Source organism: Protopterus annectens, chromosome 5.part0 (assembly GCF_019279795.1).
Source record: "Protopterus annectens isolate FY-2018-M chromosome 5.part0, PAN1.0, whole genome shotgun sequence".
Lineage (NCBI taxonomy): Eukaryota > Metazoa > Chordata > Ceratodontiformes > Protopteridae > Protopterus > Protopterus annectens.
The window spans coordinates 1,118,112,433-1,118,134,530 of record NC_056735.1 but is presented as its reverse complement, the minus strand read 5'-3'; positions in this window follow the sequence as shown (position 1 = coordinate 1,118,134,530).

Here is a 22,098-nt window from a genome sequence, read left to right as displayed (position 1 = left end):
TCTAATGTGGTTTTGGTATTATTATATTTTTTTCTTAAACCAGGCAGATTTTTGAATTATGACACCTCTAATAACTGCTTTTTCAGCTTCCCATTGCTTATCATAATGTATTGGAGTAATTATGATTTCTTCATCTAATTGAGTGAGTATACTGTTTATCTCTTTAGTTACTTATTGTTTCTGAATAATTTTTGGGTTTAAAGTCCACTTATTAAAATAAGATATGCTTTGGCTGAAATAGCAGGTTTATGAATATATTAATTTTAGAATGATCCGAGATAGATCTAGGTGAAATGCTGTATTTTAGCTTATATGACTGAAAGAACTAAGAGAGTAGGAAGGCGTCTATTCTAGACCAAGATTTATGAGACGTAGAAAAGAAGGTATATCTGGATATTGTTTTGTCATGTTGGAAATTCTCATATGGATCAAATAGCTCAAAAGTATTTTGTAATTCACTAAGAGCTATATTTATATGCTCGGTTGCTTGGTTTCTTTATTGGCTCTATCTTTGTCAGGTTCCATTACTGCATTCCAATCTCCCCCAATTATATATAAATGATTAGGAAATTCAATAAGTAAGTTAAAGATTTCATAAATAAACATTTGTTGGTTAGAGCAGGGACTACAAATATTTAGGAAAAGTAAAGGTTTATTTATGCTATGGAAATTTGAGGTAAACATAGCCCATCTACCATTCAAGTCAGTCTTCATGAAAACAATTTCCCCCTGATAGGCTTTGTTTATAATGATAGCAACCCCTCTGGAAGTAGAATTGTGTCCAGCAGCTATTATATGTTTTACCCATTTACTTTTTCTCTCCCTGTCCCAGAGTTGTGAGATCAGGTGAGTTTCTTGAAGAATGGTTATCATTGTTTTACTTTGATATATAATATGCATGACTAGATTCCATTTACTTTTGTCTGAAATTCCCTTAACATTCCATGAATCTAAAGATATTTCTGAAAGTGTAAAAATATTTCTTGATTAGTGTTAATAAAGCACAACAAGCAATGTGATAATATAAATATATACTGTTGTGTATTAGTGTTAGTATTTTCCGCAAAGTGACTTATTTTCTCCTACCCCCGTTTGTGTGCCTAACCACCCATCCCTCTGTAATGTAGATAAACAAACCTTCTAAAATCAAAGGATTTTTGTGACTGAGTCTGGGTGTAAGTCTTATAGAGCAGAGGGATGTCAAAATTACCTACTATTTTCCAAATGTATGCAACCATATGCATCAACTCTGCATAGCAGCCTCCCTGTACCTGTATTCAGAAACAAATTTTCAATATCTTACCATTTTAAACCTATGTATTATATTAGTAAATGTAATCAAAATATTTTGGATAGCCTTATAACCAAACCAAAGGAATATACTATAACTCTAAATAAGGTCTTTAATTCTTCTATACAAGCCCTGAATGCCCCCCCCAAAAAAATATATATAAAAAATAATAAAACATTCCTATGTCATTTTGTTTTTAAGCTATACCAAGTTATAAGGTGCATTTATAATTACACGCAAATGCATAATACAAACAAACTAAAGAAAAGAGAAAAAATACAATGCAGTATATTCGTATGAGTTAGATCTATGAACACCAAAAGAGAAGAGAAAAAAAAATACTAGATTGGCATTATTAAACATTACCGCTGCCACTCTAAAAACAATATAATATTGCGTCTATCTTTCGCCTTCAGTACATGTGTAAAAATTAAAAAAAAATTAAAAATGCCTCAACTGTATATATAAATTCTACAATATCTTGTAAACTCTGTTCACTTTTCCTAGAGAAACAAAAATAATAAAACAAGTACATATTCCTATTGCATATTTTACCTTAAGGCGTTCATCAAATAATTACATTTGTTTTTGGTACAAGACCAACATCATATCATCATAAATGTAATTTTGCCACAGCATATATGAGTATACAGCTGCTAGCTAATATAATCATTTTCAGTCTTTTCTTTATGTATATCTCACAGCTTTGTATAAACATGAGTATAGGAAGGTTTCACCTAATAATTAAGATTAAGAAAAAAAACATGTTATATTCCACCTAATCATCAGTTTTAAAAGTTTAAGCACATTATTTGAAATAATATTCTGCATTGCCCCTTTAAAATAACTGCATTAACTTCAACATTCTCTAGCATAGAAAGTAATTAAACATCAGTCTATCTGCTTCTGCTGCACAGATTTTGTCAGTATGCTTGGCAAATAGTCTAATGTCAGTATGCTTGGCAAATAGTCTAATGTCCTTTTTCAGTGTTGTAATGTCTTGTTTACATTAGATCCATTCCCAGTAATGCACTGGGGCTCCTAGGTCATTTAGATGATGAAATGAGTTAAATGGTGAAAGGTTATTGCAAACACATTGTAGCTTCATGGAATTGTGGGTAATGGGACATCACCATGCTAACAGACCTCTTGGCCTATTCAGCAAGGGCATTCCTGCAACTGTTATTGTTTGGATAATTGGTCTGGTTTCTGTTTCTGTGCCTTAAATAGCCAGTGTTTTAAATCAGATATACCTGTTGCTGAGAGACTGACTTACTGTCTGCTGTGATATTTAGAAAAGATGAGTTTACTCTCAATTATTGCCAGCACTGTTGATTTAATATCTCTTTAATCTGTACAACTGTTTTTTACTCTCCTTTTCATTTTGTGATAGAGCTGAATATCTGTTAGTGTTGGCCTGATTTTGTAGTAAAATACTTTGTCTAGAGGCCTATCTATTTTCTTAATGAGAGAAAGTGAACAGAACTGGTTTAATCTAGCCAGAGCATTCCTGCAACTGTTATTACTTGGATAAGTGGTCTAGTGTCTGTGTCTGTGCCTTAAATAGCCAGTGTTTTAAATCAGATATACGTGTTGCTCAAGCTGTTGCAGAGAGACTGCCTTACTGCCTGCTGTGATATTTAGAAAAGATAAGAGTTAGTTATCAATTATTATCTGCACTTTTGATTTAATATCTCTGAAATCTGTACAACTGCTTTTTATTCTCCTTTTTGGTGTGTGCTAGAACTGGATATTTGTTATTAGTGTTGACCTCAATTTATACTGAAATCTTTTGTCTGGAGGCCTATCTGTTTTCTTAGTGAAAGAAAGTGAACAGGACTGCTTTAATCTAGCCAGGGCATTCCTGCAGCTGTTATTGTTTGGATAATTGGTCTGGTTTCTGTTTCTGTGCCTCAATAGCTAGTGTTTTAAGTCAGATATACATGTTGCTCAAGCTGCTGCAGAGAGACTGACTTACTGCCTGCTGTGATATTTAGAAAAGATAAGAGTTTATTCTCAATTATCATCTGTATTTTTGATTTAATATCTCTGTAATCTGTACAACTATTTTTTACTCTCTTTTTTGTTGTGTGATATAGCTGAATATCTGTTATTAGTGTTGACCTCAGTTTGTAGTGAAATCCTTTGTCTAGAGGCCTATCCATTTTCTTAGCGAGACAAAGTGAACAGAACTGGTTTAATATAGCCAAGGCATTCCTGTAACTGTTTTGTTTGGATAATTGGTCTGGCTTTTCTGCCTTAAATAGCCAGTGTTTTAAATCAGATATACCTGTTGCTCAAGCTGTTGCAGAGAGACTGATTTACTCCCTGCTGTGATATTTAGAAAAGATACGATTTTATTTTCAATTATCATCCGCACTTTTGAATTAATATCTCTTTAACCTATACAACATTTTTTTACTCTCCTTTTCATTGTGGGATAGAGCTGAACATCTGTTAGTGTTGACCTCATTTTGTAGTTAAATCCTATGTCTAGATACGTATCTGTTTTCTTAGTGAGAGAAAGTGAATAGAACAGGTTTAATCTAGCCACGGTATTCCTGTAACTGTTAGTGTTTGGGTAATTGGTCTGGTTTCTGTTTCTGTGCCTTAAATAGCCAGTGATTTAAACCAGATATGCCTGTTGCTCAAGCTGTTGCAGAGAGACTGACTTACTGTCTGCTGTGATATTTAGAAAATATAAGAGTTTATTCATAATTATTGTTTTCATTTTTGATTTAATATATTAAATCTGTACAACTGTTTTTTACTCTCCTTTTTGTTGTGTGATAGAGGTGAATATGTGTTACTGTTGAAATCAGTTTGTAGTGAAATATTTCGTCTAGAGGCCTGTCAGTTTTCATAGTGAGAGAAAGTGAATAGAACTGGTTTACTCTAGCCAGGGCATTCCTGCAACTGTTATTGTATGGATAATTGGTTGGGTTTCTGTACCCTAAATAGCTAGTGTTTTATGTAAGATATACCTGTTTCTCAAGCTGTTGCAGACACTGACTTTCTGCCTGCTGTGATATTTAGAAAAGATAAGAGATTATTCTCAATTATCATCTGCACATTTGATTTAATATCTGTGTAATCTGTACAACTTTTTTTTACTCTCCTTTTTGTTGCATCATAGAGCTGAACATCTGTTAGTGTTGACCTCAGTTTCTAGTGAAATCCTTGGTCTAGAGGCCTATCAGTTGTCTTAGTGAGAGAAAGTGAACAGAACTGGTTTAATCTAGCCAAGACATTCCTGCAACTGTTATTGTTTGGATAAGTTGTCTGATTTCTGTTTCTGTGCCTTAAATAGCCAGTGTTTTAAATCAGATATACCAGTTGCTCAAGCAGTTGCAGAGAGATTGACTTACTGCCTGCTGTGATATTTGCAAAAGATAAGAGTTTATTCTCAGTTATCATCTGCACTTTTGATTTAATATCTCTGTAATCTGCACAACTGTTTTTTAGTCTCATTTTCATTGTGTGATAGAGCTGGATATCTGTTAGTGTTGACCTCATTTTGTTGTGAAATTCTTTGTCTAGAGGCCTATCTGTTTTCTTAGTGAGAGAAAGTGAACAGAACTGGTTTAATTTAGTCATAGCATTCCTGCAACTGTTATTGTTTGGATAATTGGTCTGTTTGTTTTTTTCTGTGCCTTAAATAGCCAGTGTTTTAAATCAGATATACCTGTTGCTGAAGCTGTTGCAGAGAGACTGACTTACTGGCTGCTGTGATATTTACAAAATATAAGAGTTTATTCTCAATTATCATCTCCAGTTTTGATTCATTATCTATGTCATATGTACAACTGTTGTTACTCTCCCTTTTGTTGTGTGATAGAGCTGAATATCTGTTATTAGTGTTGACCTTATTTTGTAGTGGAATCTTTTGTCCAGAGTCCTATCTGTTTTCTTAGTGAGAGAAAATGAACAGAACTGGTTTAATCTAGACAGGGTATTCCTCTAACTGCTTTGTTTGGATAATTGGTCTTGTTTCTGTGCCTTAAATAGCCAGTGTCTTAAATCAGATATACCTGTTGCTGAAGCTGTTGCAGAGAGACTGACTGACTGCCTGCTGTGATATTTAGAAAAGATAAGAGTTTATTCTCAATTATCGCCTGTACTTTTGACTTAATATCTCTTTAATCTGTACAACTGTTTTTACTCTCCTTTTCATTGTGTGATAGAGCTGAATATCTGTTAGTGTTGACCTCATTTTGTAGTGAAATCCTTTGTCTAGAGGCCTACCTTTTTTCTTAGTGAGAGAAAATGAACAGAGCTGGTTTAATCTAGCCAGGACATTCCTGCTACTGTTTTGTTTAAATAATTAGTCTGGTTTCTCTGCCTTAAATAGCCATAGTTATAAATCAGATATACCTGTTGCTCAAGCTGTTGCAGACAGACTGACTTACTGCTGTAATATTTAGAAAAGATAAAAGTTTATTCTCAATTACCATCTGCACTTTTGATTTAATGACTCTGTAATCTGTAGATCTGTTGTTACTCTCCCTTTTGTTGTGTGATAGAGCTGAATATCTGTTATTAGTTTTGACATCAATTTGTAGTGAAATCCTCTGGCTAGAGGTCTATCTGTTTTGAGAGAAAATGAACAGAACTGATTTAATCTAGCCAGGGCTTTCCTGCAACTGTTATTGTTTTGATAATTGGTCTGGTTTCTATTCTGTGCCTTACATAGCCAGTGTTTTAAATCAGATATACCTGTTGCTCTAGCTGTTGCAGAGAGACTTACTGTCTGTTGTGATATTTAGAAAAGATGAGTTTATTCTCAATTATTGTCTGCACTTTTTATTTAATATCTCATAATCTGTGAAACTGTTTTTTTACTCTCCTTTTTGTTGTGTGATAGAGCTGAACATCTGTTATTAGTGTTGACTTCAGTTTTAGTGAAATCCTCTGTCTAGAGGCCTATGTGTTTTGAGAGGAAAATGAATAGAACTGGTTTAATCTAGCCAGGGTATTCTTGCAGCTGTTATTGTTTGGATAATTGGTCTGGTTTCTGTTTTTCTACCTTAAATAGCCAGTGTTTTAAATCAGATATATCTGTTGCTCAAGCTGTTGCAGAGAGACTGACTTCCTGCCTACTGTGATATTTAAAAAAGTTAAGAGTTTATTCTAATGTTGTCATCTGCACTTTTGACTTAATATCTCTGTAATCTGTACAACTGTTTTTTACTCTCCTTTTTGTTGTGTGATAGAGCTGAGTATCTGTTAGTGTTGATTTCTGTTTGTAGTGAAATCCTGTGTCTAGAGGCCTATCTTTTTTTAGTGAGAGAAAGTGAATTGAACTGGTTTATTCTAGCCAGGGCATTCCTGCAGCTATTATTGTTTGGATACTTGGTTTGGTTTCCGTTTTTATGCCTTAAATCGCCTGTGTTTTAAATGATATATATGTGTTCCTCAAGCTGTTGCAGAGAGACTGACTTACTGTCTACTGTGATATGTAGAAAAGATAAGAGTTTATTCTCAATTATTGTCTGCACTTTTGAATTAATATCTCATAATCTGTACAACTGTTTTTTACTCTCCTTTTTTGTGTGATAGAGCTGAATATCTTTTGCTGTTGATCTCAGTTTGTAGTAAAATCATTTGTTTAGAGGCCTGTCTGTTTTCTTAGTGAGAGAAAGTGAATAGAACTGGTTTAATCTAAACACGGCATTCCTGCAACTGGTGTTTGGATAATTGGTATGGTTTCTGTGCCTTATATCGCTAGTGGTTTAAATCAGATATACCTGTTGCTCAAGCTGTTGCAGAGAGACTGACTTACTGCCTACTGTGATATTTAGAAAAGATAAGAGTTTATTCTTAATTATCATCTGCACTTTTGACTTAATATCTCTGTAATCTGTACAACTGTTTTTTTTAATCTCTGTTTTGTTGTGTGATAGAGCTTAATATCTGTTATTAGTGTTGACATGAGTTTGTAGTGAAATCCTCTTTCTAGAGGCCTATTTGTTGTGAGAGAAAGTGAACAGAACTGGTGTAATCTAACCAGGGAATTCCTGCAACTGTTATTGTTTGGATAATTGGTCTGATTTCTGTTTCTGTGCCTGAAATAGCCAGTGATTTAAATCCGATATACCTGTTGCTCACGCTGTTGCAGAAAGAATGACTTCCTGCCTACTGTGATATTTAGAAAAGATAAGAGTTGATTCTAATTTTTTCATCTGCACTTTTGCCTTATTATCTTCTTAATTTGTACAACTGCTTTTCCTCTACTTTTTGTTGTGTGATAGAGCCCAATATCTGTTAGTGTTGATTTCAGTTTGAGTGAAATTGTGTGTCTAGAGGCCTATCTTTTTTCTTAGTAAAAGAAAGTGAACAAACAGAACTGGTTTATTCTAGCCAGGGCATTCCTGCAACTGTTATTGTTTGGAGAATTGGTCTGGTTTCTTTTTCTGTGCCTTAAATAGCATGTGTTTTAAATCAGATATACCTATTGCTCAAGCTGTTGCAGAGAGACTGACTTACTGTCTGCTGTGATATCTAGAAAATATAAGAGTTTATTCTCAATTATTGTTTGCAGTTTTGAATTAATATCTCATAATCTTTACAACTGTTTTTTACTCTCCATTTTTTGTGTGATAGAACTGAATATCTTTTGCTGTTGATCTCAGTCTGTAGTAAAATCTTTTGACTTGAGGCATGTCTGTTTTCTTAGTGAGAGAAAGTGAATAGAACAGGTTTTGTTTAGCCAGGGCATTTCTGCAACTGTCATTGTTTGGATAATTGGTCTGGTTTATGTTTCTGTACCTTAAATCGCTAGTATTTTAAATCAGATTATCCTGTTGCTTAAGCTGTTGCACAGAGACTGACTTACTTCCTGCTGTGATATTTAAGAAAGATAAGAGTTTATTCTCAATTAACGTCTGTACTTTTGATTTAATACCTCTGTAATCTGTAGGACTGTATTTTACTCTCCTTTTTTGTATCATAGATCTGAATATCTGTTAGTGTTGACCTCAGTTTGTAGCAAAATCCTTCGTCTAGAGGCCTATCTTTTTTCCTAGTGACAGAAAGTGAACAGATCTGGTTTAATCTAACCAGGGCAGTCCTGCTGCTGTTATTATTTGGAAAATTCATCTGGTTTCTTTTACTTTGCCTTAAATAGCCAATGTTTAAGTCAAGTATACCTGTTACTCAAGCTGTTGCAGAGAGACTGACTTACTGCCTGCTGTGATATTTAGAAAAGATGAGAGTTTATTCTCAATTATCATCTGCACTTTTGATTTTATATTTATGTAATCTGTACAACTATTCTTTACTCTCATTTTCATTGTGTGATAGAGCTGAATATCTGTTACTGTTGACATCAGTTTGTAGTGAAATTTTTGTCTAGATACCTGTCTCTTTTCTTAGTGAGAGAAAGTAAATAGAACTTGTTTAATCTAACCAGGGCATTCCTACAACTGTTATTGTTTGGATAATTGGTCTGGTTTTTGTTCTGTGCCTTAAATAACCAGTGTTTTAAATCAGATATACCTGTTGCTCAAGCTGTTGCAGAGAGATTGACTTACTGCCTACTGTGATATTTAGAATAGATAAGGGTTTATTCTAATTTATCATCTGCACTTTTGACTTAATATCTCTGTAATCAATACCTAAATAAACATTCTGTCTTGCAGTAACTATGTACAATATATACATTGATGTCAACGTAATGTTCATCTTATATGTGTTTGCCATGACCTGTACACTGTTATTGTGGGTATTCCTATAATAATTGCCTTTAGTTTCCCTTAATTATGTAAAGTAATATTGATGTTGAAGTCCCTTGGTCATAAATTAATTTTGTCCTAGGATTTCTAAAAGCGTTTTCCAATGTTTCTGATAGTAAGATATTTTTTTTTTGGTTTCTTGTAATTAATTTGCTGGCTAATAAGTATTTTATACCCATTCCTTTAAATTCTTCCCATGTAATTTTACTTCTATCTAACCAATTTTTGGCTATATATGATTTGATCATTGCACACAATGTGACTATGATGTGTTTATTTTCGTATGAGAAATTATTAGGGAATATCTGTAAAATTGCCATTTCCCATGACAGGGTAGATTTGGTGTATCCCTTTTTTTCTAACTTGGTTCTTAGCGAACACCACAGCTTGTAAACATTTTTACAGCTCCAAAAAATTTGAAGGGTGTCAGCAACACTGTTTTGGCATATGGTACAATAAGGGGAGTGGGAGGGATTAATTTTGCTAAGAAAAAGTGGTGTGTGATACGCATTGTTATTGATCATAATTTGGGTATACATTAGTTTTTTAAGGGGAGTTAATTTCAAAGTAAGTTCAATAGCATCAGATTTTTGTTCATCAGTTATCTTATTATTTTTCTCTTCCCAAAATTTGAAATATAGAATTGCATCTTGATATCTAATTTTTGTTATTAATCTGTATGTATTTAATAACATTTTAGATCTCAACAGTAGCAGGTTAATAATTTGTTGATATACCTGCATGTCTTGGTTGTCTATTTTGACATTCATAGTAATTGTTTTGATCAGGTATATTAATTGGTTGATTATGGTATTATAGCTTTTATTTACTTCAAGTTTTTGTCTAATATTGTCAACTGAGAAACTTTTGATCTGGTATAGGTCCTATACAGTGATATTTTTAATTTTTGGATACTGATTCAGGTTTAATATAGTATTGTTTAATTTAATATTAGGATTAAGGTATTCTGGCTGTCCCAATACTAAAGTATCTTTAAGATGTAGGGAGGCTACCAGCTTTTGAAATATTACTGTGTTTCTTATTATTATGGGATGAACCTTAAAATGCTTTAAAGTCTTATAATTTAGAAAGGGTACTGCTCTAGGGTTTAAATTGCATGAGATTAGATGTTTGTAATATATTTTAATCCATAGTGGATACCATGCTTTGTTGGATGGTTCAAAATTTGCTATTTGTATAATTCAACTAGCATTTAGTATGTTGTAGTATGTTTGGAATTCAGGTAGGCCTAGGCCCCCTTTTTGTTTGGGTAATGTTAATTTAGTGTATTTTATTCTTGTACTTTTTGGATGCCAAATAAACTTTCCTAGTAGTGTTTCAAGTTTGGAGAAGAAGTTTTTTGGTATATTTTGGTTAATAGCACTAAAATGAAACAATAGTCTTGGAAGAATATTCATTTTAACTATGGCCACCTTAGCTAGTGGCGATAGATTGAGGTTTAACCATCTCTTAGTGTCTTCATTGATGTTAGACCAGGTTTTAAACAAGTTATTTTTAGTCATGTCAGATTGGGGGTGAGTGAACATAATACCCAGATATTTGAGATTATAACTTTAATTTCAGTTTCAGGGAAATAGAATTCCTTATGTCCTAGAGTATTCATAGGGAATATGATGGATTTATTAGAGTTAATTGCATAATTAGATATTTTTGAGAATTTTTCAATGGAGTTTAGTATCTTATTCAAATCAGTATTAGGGAATTCAAAATAAATGTTAAGATCGTCAGCAAAAGCTGTATACTTTATTGGGACTTTGGAAATATTCATAATATGATGGTAAGTTCTTTGTGATATTTTAAGCAGCAGAGGTTCTATGTATATATTGAACAGGTAAGGTGATAGTGGGCATCCTTGCCTTGTACTGTTCACTATTTGAATAGGCTTTGATTGCTTTTTATGTATAGATAGTGTTGTTGTGGCATTTTTGTATAAAGCCCTAACCATGTTTATATAGCCCTCAGGAATACTAAATTTCTTGAGTATATTTAATAAAAAAAATCAAAATTTACTCTATCAAAAGCTTTGGTTGCATCTACTGACAGTGCATAGCTAGGGCATTTATCATTTGCTTTTAAGCTAATGATTGAATCAATAGTAAGTGTGTTGTCATATATTTGTCTGTTGTTCATAAAGCCTAGTTGCTCAGAAGATATAATGTGAGGTAGAATTTGTCTGATTCTACTAGCTAGTATAGTAGAAAGAATTTTAATATCAATATTTATGAGTGCTATCGGCCTGTAGTTATTTGAGTATGATGCATCAGATTTGGGTTTTGGTATAAATATAGTTTTTGAGTTATTGATATACAGGTCTTTGGTACCATACTTTATTGTGTATCTGTATACTTTCAGTAGTATAGGAGCTAACTGTTTCTTGAAAGTCTTGTAAAATTCCACCACGTAACCATCAGGCCCTGGTGATTTACCTGTTTTCAACTTATTTACAGCAGGAATGATTTCTTCTACACTTAAGGGAGCTTTAAGATTATTTATTTGTGTCTCATTCAGTACTGGAAATTGTAATTCTTCGGTAAATTGATGAAAGAATGACTCATTAAATTGGTCTTGGGGGCCATATAGTTTTTGGTATATCTCTTCAAAAGCTGCAATGATCTCTTCATCTGTCTCTAAAGGTTTGTTATTATAATTTAGTTGCTTTATTTTGGTAGAAGGATTCTTAATGTTTATGATTCTTGCCAGTGCTTTTGAGGGCGATTGAACCCATTTGGCATATTTGTGGAGGAGTTTAATTTCATTGAGTGAGTACTGTTGTGTTTGAATTTCACGTAGTTGTCCTTGTGGTGTAACCATTTGACTTTCAAGTACTGGTGAATAATTTATTTGCTGTTCTGACTCTATATTTTTAATTTTGATTCTATTCATATGACTTTTTCTCTGTTTAATTTTTTATAGAAAGCAGCTTTTTGAATTAATATACCCCTAATAGTGGCTTTTGTAGCTTGCCATTGAATGTCGTATGGTATATCTACTACTTCTAGGTTGTTATAAGTTTGGATAAGAATGTCTATGATATTTTGTGAAACATCTTTAAGCTTTAGTAAGTTAGTATTTAATGTCCAGTTCATAACTGTTTGGGGTCCTTGCACTGAGCTCCCCAACTTTAGTGTAATATTTATCTTTGCATGATCCGATATTGTCCTAGGTTCACTTTTGTATGTGACTGTATTATTTAATAAGATTTCAGATATTAAAAATACATCTATCCTAGACCAAGTGTTGTGATCTGGTGAATAATAAGTGAATTTACTAGTAGTTATACTATTTCTATAATTTTCAAATGGGTCAGCCAACTTAAAATCTTCCATTATTTCAGCTATTAGTGTAGTAAACCGAACCAATTGCTTGTTATTCTTATTTGTCCTATCAAGTTCTGGATTAATTAACATATTCCAGTCACCTCCTATGATATAGAAGTAATTAGGATAGTTCTCTAAGATTCTGTATATCTCGTATAGATAAGTTATTTGATGCAAACATGAGGCATAAACATTCAGGACTAAGAAAGTTTTTTTAAACTGTGGCAGTTCGCAAGTAAAATAACACCATCTACCATCTGGCTCACAGCTACCTTTCCATATATTACCATCAAAAGATTTTTTAACTACTATGGCAACTCCCCTAGAAGCCGTACTGTCACCAGCAGCAGCAATATATTTCACCCATTTTTTTTTGTATCTTTCTCCCATTGCTCTTTCAACATATGCGTTTCTTGTATGAAAGTTATCTCTGCCTTAGATATAAAAATTAAGTGCATTAATAGATTCTTTTTTTTCTTATCTTGTAAGCCCTTTACATTCCATGAATCCACAGAGATCATCTAAAGGGTATAATACACAGATTGCTGGCTTTCAGAATAAGTGGATATATATATATATATATATATATATATATATATATATATATATATATATATATATATAGAGGGACAATATAACATTTCAAAATTATTATAATTTTTTGTACATATCAATGGTGTGGATATAAGTGTGACATCACTCCCTTTCAGAACCCTCCCACCATGCATACCCACGCTAGTCTACTAACTGAAAGAGAGGTAAAAGGAATATTAACAACTATAATATAAAAGGTTTCTGTCATTCTAAGTCCCATCAATAAAACATCACACATAACAGCATGCTCACACAAATCATGTATAAAAGATATGTATTCTAACCCTTTGTTCATTTGAAAATAATTAAGCTGAGCATATTTTAACTGAAATTTATATATCTAGCTTAATAGGCAAATAGCAATCTAATCAAAATACAGTACAAAGCAAGCTATCACGTTTTAATTGTGTTCACACATAGAAGAGTTAACAACATACACAACTAATTTTACCTTAATATAGTTTTGTCAGTGTTTGCATGTTCCTTGTTATGCTGGTCATACGTTCATTCCTTTTATATATATAGCAGTTCTTTTACTTGTTACATGTTCTATAATTAATAATATCTTGGTTGTCAGCCATCATACTTGGTTGCTCCTGAATGGATTGACTCCCTATATCATGTGTTAATGTCACAGTATTGTGATGAATTAATAAAGGTGTGAGATTTTAGTACTGTATATGTTTAAATTGTGAAATTTGATTCACACTAAATTAATTGTTTCTAATTGTTTAATGAATCAATTGTGTATGTGATTATATAAACTGCAATACACGCTTGTAATTTTGTCTGAAGAAGTGCGGAGAGTGTCTGCATGAAAGCGCTAACTAAGTAAAGAAGTTTTGTAAGAACGTATATCTGGACTGCAGTTGGTACTTGATGCATACTTATTTTAAAGCTTAAGAAAGCATATTTTAACACTATGTAAAACAACACAAACCTAACTACAACGGTTTGCTTTTCCTGGTATGCAACAGCTGCTACAGTTTCTAACCCAGAAGATTTTATTAGTCCAGCTTGTATATATTCTGGAAGGAACAAGAAAAAATAAAGCAGCACCTATATATTACCATTTGTATATAATCAATTAACCTGTGGTACTATTTCTAGGCTAGATTTACCTTCCATACACCATATACATGAGAATCTTCACTTTTTGAGTCAGGAAAAAGTAAATCCACAGGTATTCTGTTATATGAGAGCCTTACTTTCATTTTAATTTGCAAACGCTGGTTTTCTGAGATGTTTTGGGCTTGAATAGATACCATAGTTTTTCCTTTGACCTTAGCTGTGCTTAATTTTCCTGATTCATGGTTGCAAAGGATTCTGGGCAATGTAGTTAATTCGCGACAGTGTGGAGATGTTCCCTAAGCTGTAGTTGGAGTGCCCAAATGAAAAACAATGAATCCAAGCAGAAAACAGGTATTTTAAGTATTTTAGCTTGTCATTGAGATAATTAGTATGCCAAAAATACACAGAAGCATATAGTCTTTGTATTAGGAGCCTGTTTGTGTAAAAAAATATATATACTTCATGGCAGTTCTTTAAAGGCTTTGAGAAAAACTGTTTTTGCTTCTTCTTTATTTTTAACTGCATAATTTAAGCCATTGTATTGAAATTGCAGAGTTGCTGGGTATTTCATTTGGAATCTAATGTTTTTGCTTACTAAGTAAGTGCAGTATGGTGAAAGAGCTTGTCTTAACTGTTTTATCTGTAGAGGCAAATCCTGAGCAAAGGTTATCTTGCAGCCATTCCATAGAATATGTTTCCTTTTTTTTTTGCAGTTTAAATTATTTCTTGAGCAAGTGCAGCATTTAGAATTCTTACATATATTTGCCTAGGGGCATCCAGGGTCTGAGATTTTCTCAGAGCATGGTGTATTCTTTCAATAACAATTTTTTTGGGATAGTTCTTTGTTTTCAAGAAGGAGACTGAAGATTTCCTTTGCTACATTAGCTAGCTGTGACTGTTCATATTTTTCTGGGATGCCTCTGATCAATACATTATTTCTCCTTGCTCTAGCTTCCAGATCGATCAGTTTTTGTTGTATTTCTTTGACTGAATTTTCAGTGATGGAAGAAGCGTTCTGTATTTCTTCTATCTTTGTTTCATTACTCAGTATTTTAGCCTCATTTTTGTTCAGTCTGGTTATTATTTGATCCAAGTTATTGCCAAATGCTGTAAGTTTTGAAGAGAAATATTTTATTTCTGTTTGCAGAGGCATTAAAGCTGCTTTTAGTTCTTCCATGTCAAAATATTGATCAGTTTTTGGTTTAATTTGATTCTTTGACACTTTGGCTTGAGATTTGGTAGTTTGCTGCCTCTTAGTCATAACTTCCTTGTCTGGAGAAGCACTTTGAGATAGTCTTGTTTTAAATGTGTGTGTTTCCATTTGGTCCATTTTTCTTTGTTGTGTGAAAGTTTGCTTCTTTTCTTATTTTTTGTAGCTGCTACTTACTGCTTGCAGGCCCAGGCACATGTACAGGAGTCACTGCTTAGTCATCACCCAAGTCCAAGGTATGCATTTCTTATTTTTACACTCAGAAGATAAAAATAAGCTTCACTCAGGTAGCGACTTAGGGTTTAATTACGCAGGAGTTGCTGTTTTGTAGATTTACACTGTAGCAGTAGCCTTAGATGAGGTTAGATTTGAATTTAGTAGTTGGAGCAAGCTGAAGTTTGTGCAGACTAGCTGGTGGACATCTTAGAATCCTTTATTTTTTCTTAATGAGAGAAAGTGAACAGAACTGGTTTAATCTAGCCGGGGCATTCCTGCAACTGTTATTGTTTGGATAATTACTCTGGTTTCTGTTCTGTGCCTTAAATAGCCAGTGTTTTAAATCAGGTATACCTGTTGCTCAAGCTGATGTAGAGAGACTGACTTACTGTTTGCTGTGATACTTAGAAAAGCTAAGAGTTTTTCTTCATTAGCAGCTGCACTTTTGACTTAATATCTCTGCAATCTGTACAACTGTTTTTACTCTCCGTTTTGTTGTGTGATAGAGCTTAATATCTGTTATTAGTGTAGACATCAGTTTGTAGTGAACTCCTCTGTCTAGAGGCCTATCTGTTGTGAGAGAAAGTGAACAGAACCAGTTTAATCTAGTCAGGGCATTCCTGCTACTGTTACTATTTGGATAATTGGTCTGGTTTCTGTTTCTGTGCCTTAAATAGCCAGTGTTTTAAATCAAATACACCTGTTACTCAAGCTGTTGCAGAGAAACTGAATTACTGCCTGCTGTGATATTTAGAAAAGATAAGAGTTTATTATCAATTATCATCTGTAATTTTGATTTAATATCTATGTAACCTGTACAACTGTTTTTTACTCTCATTTTCATTGTCTGATAGAGCTGAATATCTGTTAGTGTTGACCTCAGTTTGTAGTGAAATCCCTTGTCTAGATGCCTATCTGTTTTCTTAATGAGAGAAAGTGACAGAACTGGTTTAATCTAGCCAGGGCATTCCTGCAACTGTTATTGTTTGGATAATTGGTCTGGTTTCTGTTCTGTGCCTTAAATAGCCAGTGTTGTACATCAAATACACCTGTTGCTCAAGCTGTTGCAGAGAAACTGACTTATTGTCTGCTGTAATATTTAGAAAAGATAAGAGTTTATTCTCAATTATTGTCTGCACTTTTGATTTAATATGTCATAATCTGTACAACTGTTTTTTACTCTTCTTTTTGTTGTGTGATAGAGCTGAATAGCTGTTACTGTTGCTCTCAGTTTGTAGTGAAATTTTTTGTCTAAAGGCCTGTCTGTTTTCTTAGTGAGAGAAAGTGAATAGAACTGGTTTAATCTAACTAGGGCATTCCTGCAACTGCTATTGTTTTGATAATTGGTCTGGTTTCTGTTTCTGTGCCTTAAATAGCTAGTGATTTAAATCAGATATACCTGTTGCTCAAACTGTTGCAGAGAGACTGACTTACTGCCTGCTGTGATATTTAGATAAGATAGAAGTTTATTCTTAATTATAGTCTGCACTTTTGAATGAATATCTGTGTAATCTGTACAACAGTTTTTTACTCTACTGTTAATTGTGTCATAGAGCTGAATATCTGTTAGTGTTGACCTCAGTTTGTAGTGAAATCCTCTGTCTAGAGGCCTATCTGTTGTGAGGGAAAGTGAACAGAACTGGTTTAATCTAGCCAGGGCATTCCTGCAACTGTTATTGTTTGGATAATTGGTCTGATTTCTGTTTATTTACCTTCAACAGCCAGTGTATTAAATCAGATATACCTGTTGCCCAAGCTGTTGCAGAGAGACTGACTTACTGCCTGCTGTGATATTTAGAAAAGATAAGAGTTTACTCTAATTTGCCATCTTTACCTTTGACAATATCTCTGTAATCCGTACAACTGTTTTTACTCTCCTTTTTGTTGTCTGATAGAGCTGGAACTGTTATTGTTTTGATAATTGGTCTGGTCTCTGTTTCTGTGCCTTAAATAGCCTGTGTTTTACATCAGATATACCTGTTGCTCAAGCTGTTGCAGAGGGACTGACTTACTGTCTGCTGTGATATTTAGAAAAGATAAGAGTTTATTCTCAATTATTGTATGTACTTTTGAATTAATATCTCATAATCTGTACAACAGTTTCTTACTCTCCTTTTTTGTGTGATAGAGCTAAAAATCTTTTTCTGTTGATCTCTGTTTGTAGTAAAATGTTTTGTCTAGAGGCCTGACTGTTTTCTTAGTGAGATAAAGTGAATAGAACTGGCTCAATCTAGCCAGTGCATTCCTGCTGCTGTTATTGTTTGGATAATTGGTCTGGTTTCTTTTTCTGTGCCTTAAATCGCTAGTGTTTTAAATCAGATATACCTGTTGCTCAAGCTGTTGCACAAAGACTGACTTACTGCCTCCTGTGATATTTAAGAAAGATAAGAGTTTATTCTCAATTATCGTCTGCACTTTTTATTTAATACCTCTCTAATCTGTAGGACTGTTTTTTTATTCTCCTTTTTGTTGTGCAATAGTGCTGAATATCTGTTAGTGTTGACCTCAGTTTGTAGTGAAATCCTTTGTCTAGGGGCCTATCTGTTTTCTTAGTGACAGAAAGTGAACAGATCTGGTTTAATTTTGCAGGGCATTCCTGGTACTGTTATTATTTTGATAATTGGTCTGGTTTCTATTTCTGTGCCTTAAATAGCCAGTGTTTTAAATCAAATATACCTGTTGCTCAAGCTGTTCCAGAGATACTGTCTTACTGCCTGCTGTGATATTTAGAAAAGATAAGAGTTTATTCTGAATTATCGTCTACACTTTTGATTTAATATCTATGTAATCTGTACTTTTTACTCTCATTTTCATTGTGTGATAGAGCTGAATATCTGTTAGTGTTGACCTCAGTTTGTAGTGTAATCCCTTGTCTAGAAGCCTTTCTGTTTTCTTAATGAGAGAACGTGAACAGAACTGGTATAATCTAGCCAGGGCATTCCTACAACTGTTTTTGTTTGGATAATTTGTCTGGTTTCTGTTCTGTGCCTTAAATAGCCAGTGTTTTAAATCGGATATACCTGTTGCTCAAGCTGTTGCAGAGAGACTGACTTACTATCTGCTGTGATATTTAGAATAGATAAGAGTTTATTCTTAATCAGCATCTGCACTTTTGACTTAATATCCCTGTAATCTGTACAACCTCCATTTTGTTGTGTGATAGAGCTTAATATCTGTTATTAGTGTTGACATCACTTTGTAGTGAAATCCTCTATCTAGACATCTATCTGTTGTGAGAGAAAGTGAACAGAACTGGTTTAATCTAGCCAGGGCATTCCTGCAACTGTTATTTTTTGGATAATTGGCCTGATTTCATTTTCTGTGCCTTAAATAGCCAGTGTTTTAAATCAGATATACCTGTAGCTCAAGCTGTTGCAGACATACTGACTTACTGCCTACTGTGATATTTAGAAAAGATAAGAGTTTATTCTAATTTGTCATCTGCACTTTTGACTTAATATCTCTGTAATCAATACAACTGTTTTTTACTCTCCAATTTGTTGTGTGATAAAGCTGAATATATGTTAGTGTTGATTTCAGTTTGTCATGAAATCCTGTGTCTAGAGGCCTATCTTTTTTCTTAGTGAGAGAAAGTGAACAGAACTGGTTTAATCTAGCCAGGGCATTCCTGCAGCTGTTATTGTTTGGATAATTGGTCTGGTTTCTGTTTCTGTGCCTTAAATAGCATTTGTTTTAAATCAGATATACCTGTTGCTCAAGCTGTTGCAGAGAGATTGACTTACTGTCTGCTGTGATATTTAGAAAAGATAAGAGTTTATTCTCAATTATTGTCTGCACTTTTGAATTAATATCTCATAATCTGTACAACTGTTTTTTACTCTCCTTTTTTGTGTTATAGAGCTGAATATCTTTTGCCGTTGATCTCAGTTTGTAGTAAAATCTTTTGTCTAGAAGCCTGTCTGTTTTCTTAGTGAGAGAAAGTGAATATAACTGGTTTAATCTAGCCAGGGCATTCCTGCAACTGTTATTGTTTGAATACATTATCTGGTTTCTGTTTCTGTGCCTTAAATGTAATTGGTCTGGTTTCTGTTTCTGTGCCTTAAATCACTAGTGTTTTAAATCAGATATACCTGTTGCTCAAGTTGTTGCACAGAGACTGACTTACTGCCTGCTGTGATATTTAAGAAAGATAAGAGTTTATTCTCAATTATCGTCTGCACTTTTGATTTAATACCTCTCTAATCTGTAGGACTGTGTTTTACTCTCCTTTTTGTTGTGTAATAGAGCTGAATATCTGTTAGTGTTTTATTTTCTTAATGAGAGAAAGTGAACAGAACTAGTTTAATCTAGCCAGGGCATTCCTGCAACTATTATTGTTTGGATAATTGGTCTGGTTTTTGTTCTGTGCCTTAAATAGCGAGGGTTTTAAGACAGATATACCTGTTGCTCAAACTGTTGCAGAGATACTGACTTGCTGTCTGCTGTGATATTTAGAAAAGGTAAGAGTTTATTCTTAATTAGCATCTGCACTTTTGACTTAGTATTTCTGTAATCTGTGCAACTGTTTTTTACTCTCTGTTTTGTTGTGCGATAGAGCTTAATATCTGTTATTAGTGTATACATACGTTTGTAGTGAAATCCTCTGTCTAGAGGCCTATCTGTTGTGAGAGAATGTGAACAGAACTTGTTTAGTCTAGCCAGGGCATTCCTGCACTTTTGAATTAATATCTCCTAATCTGTGCAAGTGTTTTTTACTCTGTTTTTTTGTGTGATAGAGCTAAAAATCTTTTTCTGTTGATCTCAGTTTGTAGTAAAATGTTTTGTCTAGAGGCCTATGTGTTTTCTTAGTTAGAGAAAGTGAATAGAACTGGCTTAATCTAGCCATTGCTTCCTGCAACTGTTATTTTTTGGATATTTGGTCTGATTTTTTTTGTGCCTTAAATAGCCGGTGTTTTAAATCAGATATACCTGTTGCTCAAGCTGTTGCAGAGAGAATGACTTACTGCCTACTGTGATATTTAGAAAAGATAAGAGTTTATTCTAATTTGTCATCTGCACTTTTGACTTAATATCTCTGTAATCAATACAACTGTTTTTTACTCTATTTGTTGTGTGATAGAGCTGAATATATGTTAGTGTTGATTTCAGTTTGTAGTGAAACCCAGTGTCTAGAGGCCTATTTTTTTCTTAGTGAGAGAAAGTGAACAAAACTGGTTTAGTCCAGCCAGGGCATTCCTGCAGCAGTTATTGTTTGGATAATTGGTCTGATTTCTGTTTCTGTGCCTTAAATAGCATGTGTTTTAAATCAGATATACCTGTTGCTCAAGCTGTTGCAGAGAGACTGACTTACTGTCTGCTGTGATATTTAGAAAAGGTAAGAGTTTATTTTAATTTGTCATCTGCACTTTTGACTTAATATCTCTGCAATCTGTACAACTGTTTTTTACTCTTCTTTTTGTTGTGTGATAGAGCTGAATATATGTTAGTGTTGATTTCAATTTGTAGTGAAATCCTGTGTCCAGTGGCCTATCTTTTTTCTTAGTGAGAAAAACTGAACAGGACTGGTTTAATCTAGCCGGGGTATTCCTGCAGCTGTTATTGTTTGAATAATTGGTCTGGTTTCTGTTTCTGTACCTTAAATAGCCTGTGTTTTAAATCAGATATACCTGTTGCTCATGCTGTTGCAGAGTGACTGACTTACTGTCTGCTGTGATATTTAAAAAAGATAAGAGTTAATTCTCAATTATTGTCTGCACTTTTGAATTTATATCTCATAATCTGTACAACTGTTTTTTACTCTCCTTTTTTGTGTGATAGAGCTGAATATCTTCTGCTGTTGATCTCAGTTTGTAGTAAAATCTTTTGTCTAGAGGCCTGTCTGTTTTCTTACTGAGAGAAAGTGAATAGAACTGGTTTAATCTAGCCAGGGCATTTCTGCAACTGTTATTATTTGGATAATTGGTCTGGTTTCTGTTCCTGTGCCTTAAATAACCAATGTTTTAAATCAAATATACCTGTTGCTCAAGCTGTTGCAGAGAGACTGACTTACTGCCTGCTGTGGTATTTAGAAAAGATAAGAGTTTATTCTCAATTATTGTCTGCACTTTTGATTTAATATCTATGTAATCTGTACAACTGTTTTTTACTGTGATTTTCATTGTCTGGTAGAGCTGAATATCTGTTAGTGCGGACATCATTTTGTAGTGAAATCCTTTGTCTAGAGGCATTTCTGTTTTCTTAATGAGAGAAAGTGAACAGAACTGGTTTAATCTAGCCAGGGCATTCCTGCAGCTGTTATTGTTTGGGTAACTGGTCTGATTTCTGTTTCTGTGCCTTAAATAGCCAGTGTTTTAAATCAGATATACCTGCTGCTCAAGCTATTGCAGAGAGACTGACTTACTGCCTGCTGTGATATTTAGAACAGATAAGAGTTTATTCTAATTTGTCATCTGCACTTTTGTCTTAATATATCTGCACACCGTACAACTGTTTTTTACTCTCCTTTTTGTTGTGTGATAGAGCTGAATATATGTTAGTCTTGATTTCAGTTTATAGTGAAATCCTGTGTCTAGAGGCCTATCTTTTTTCTTAGTGAGAGAAAGTGAACAGAACTGGTTTAGTCCAGCCAGGGCATTCCTGCAGCTGTTATTGTTTGGGTAACTGGTCTGATTTCTGTTTCTGTGC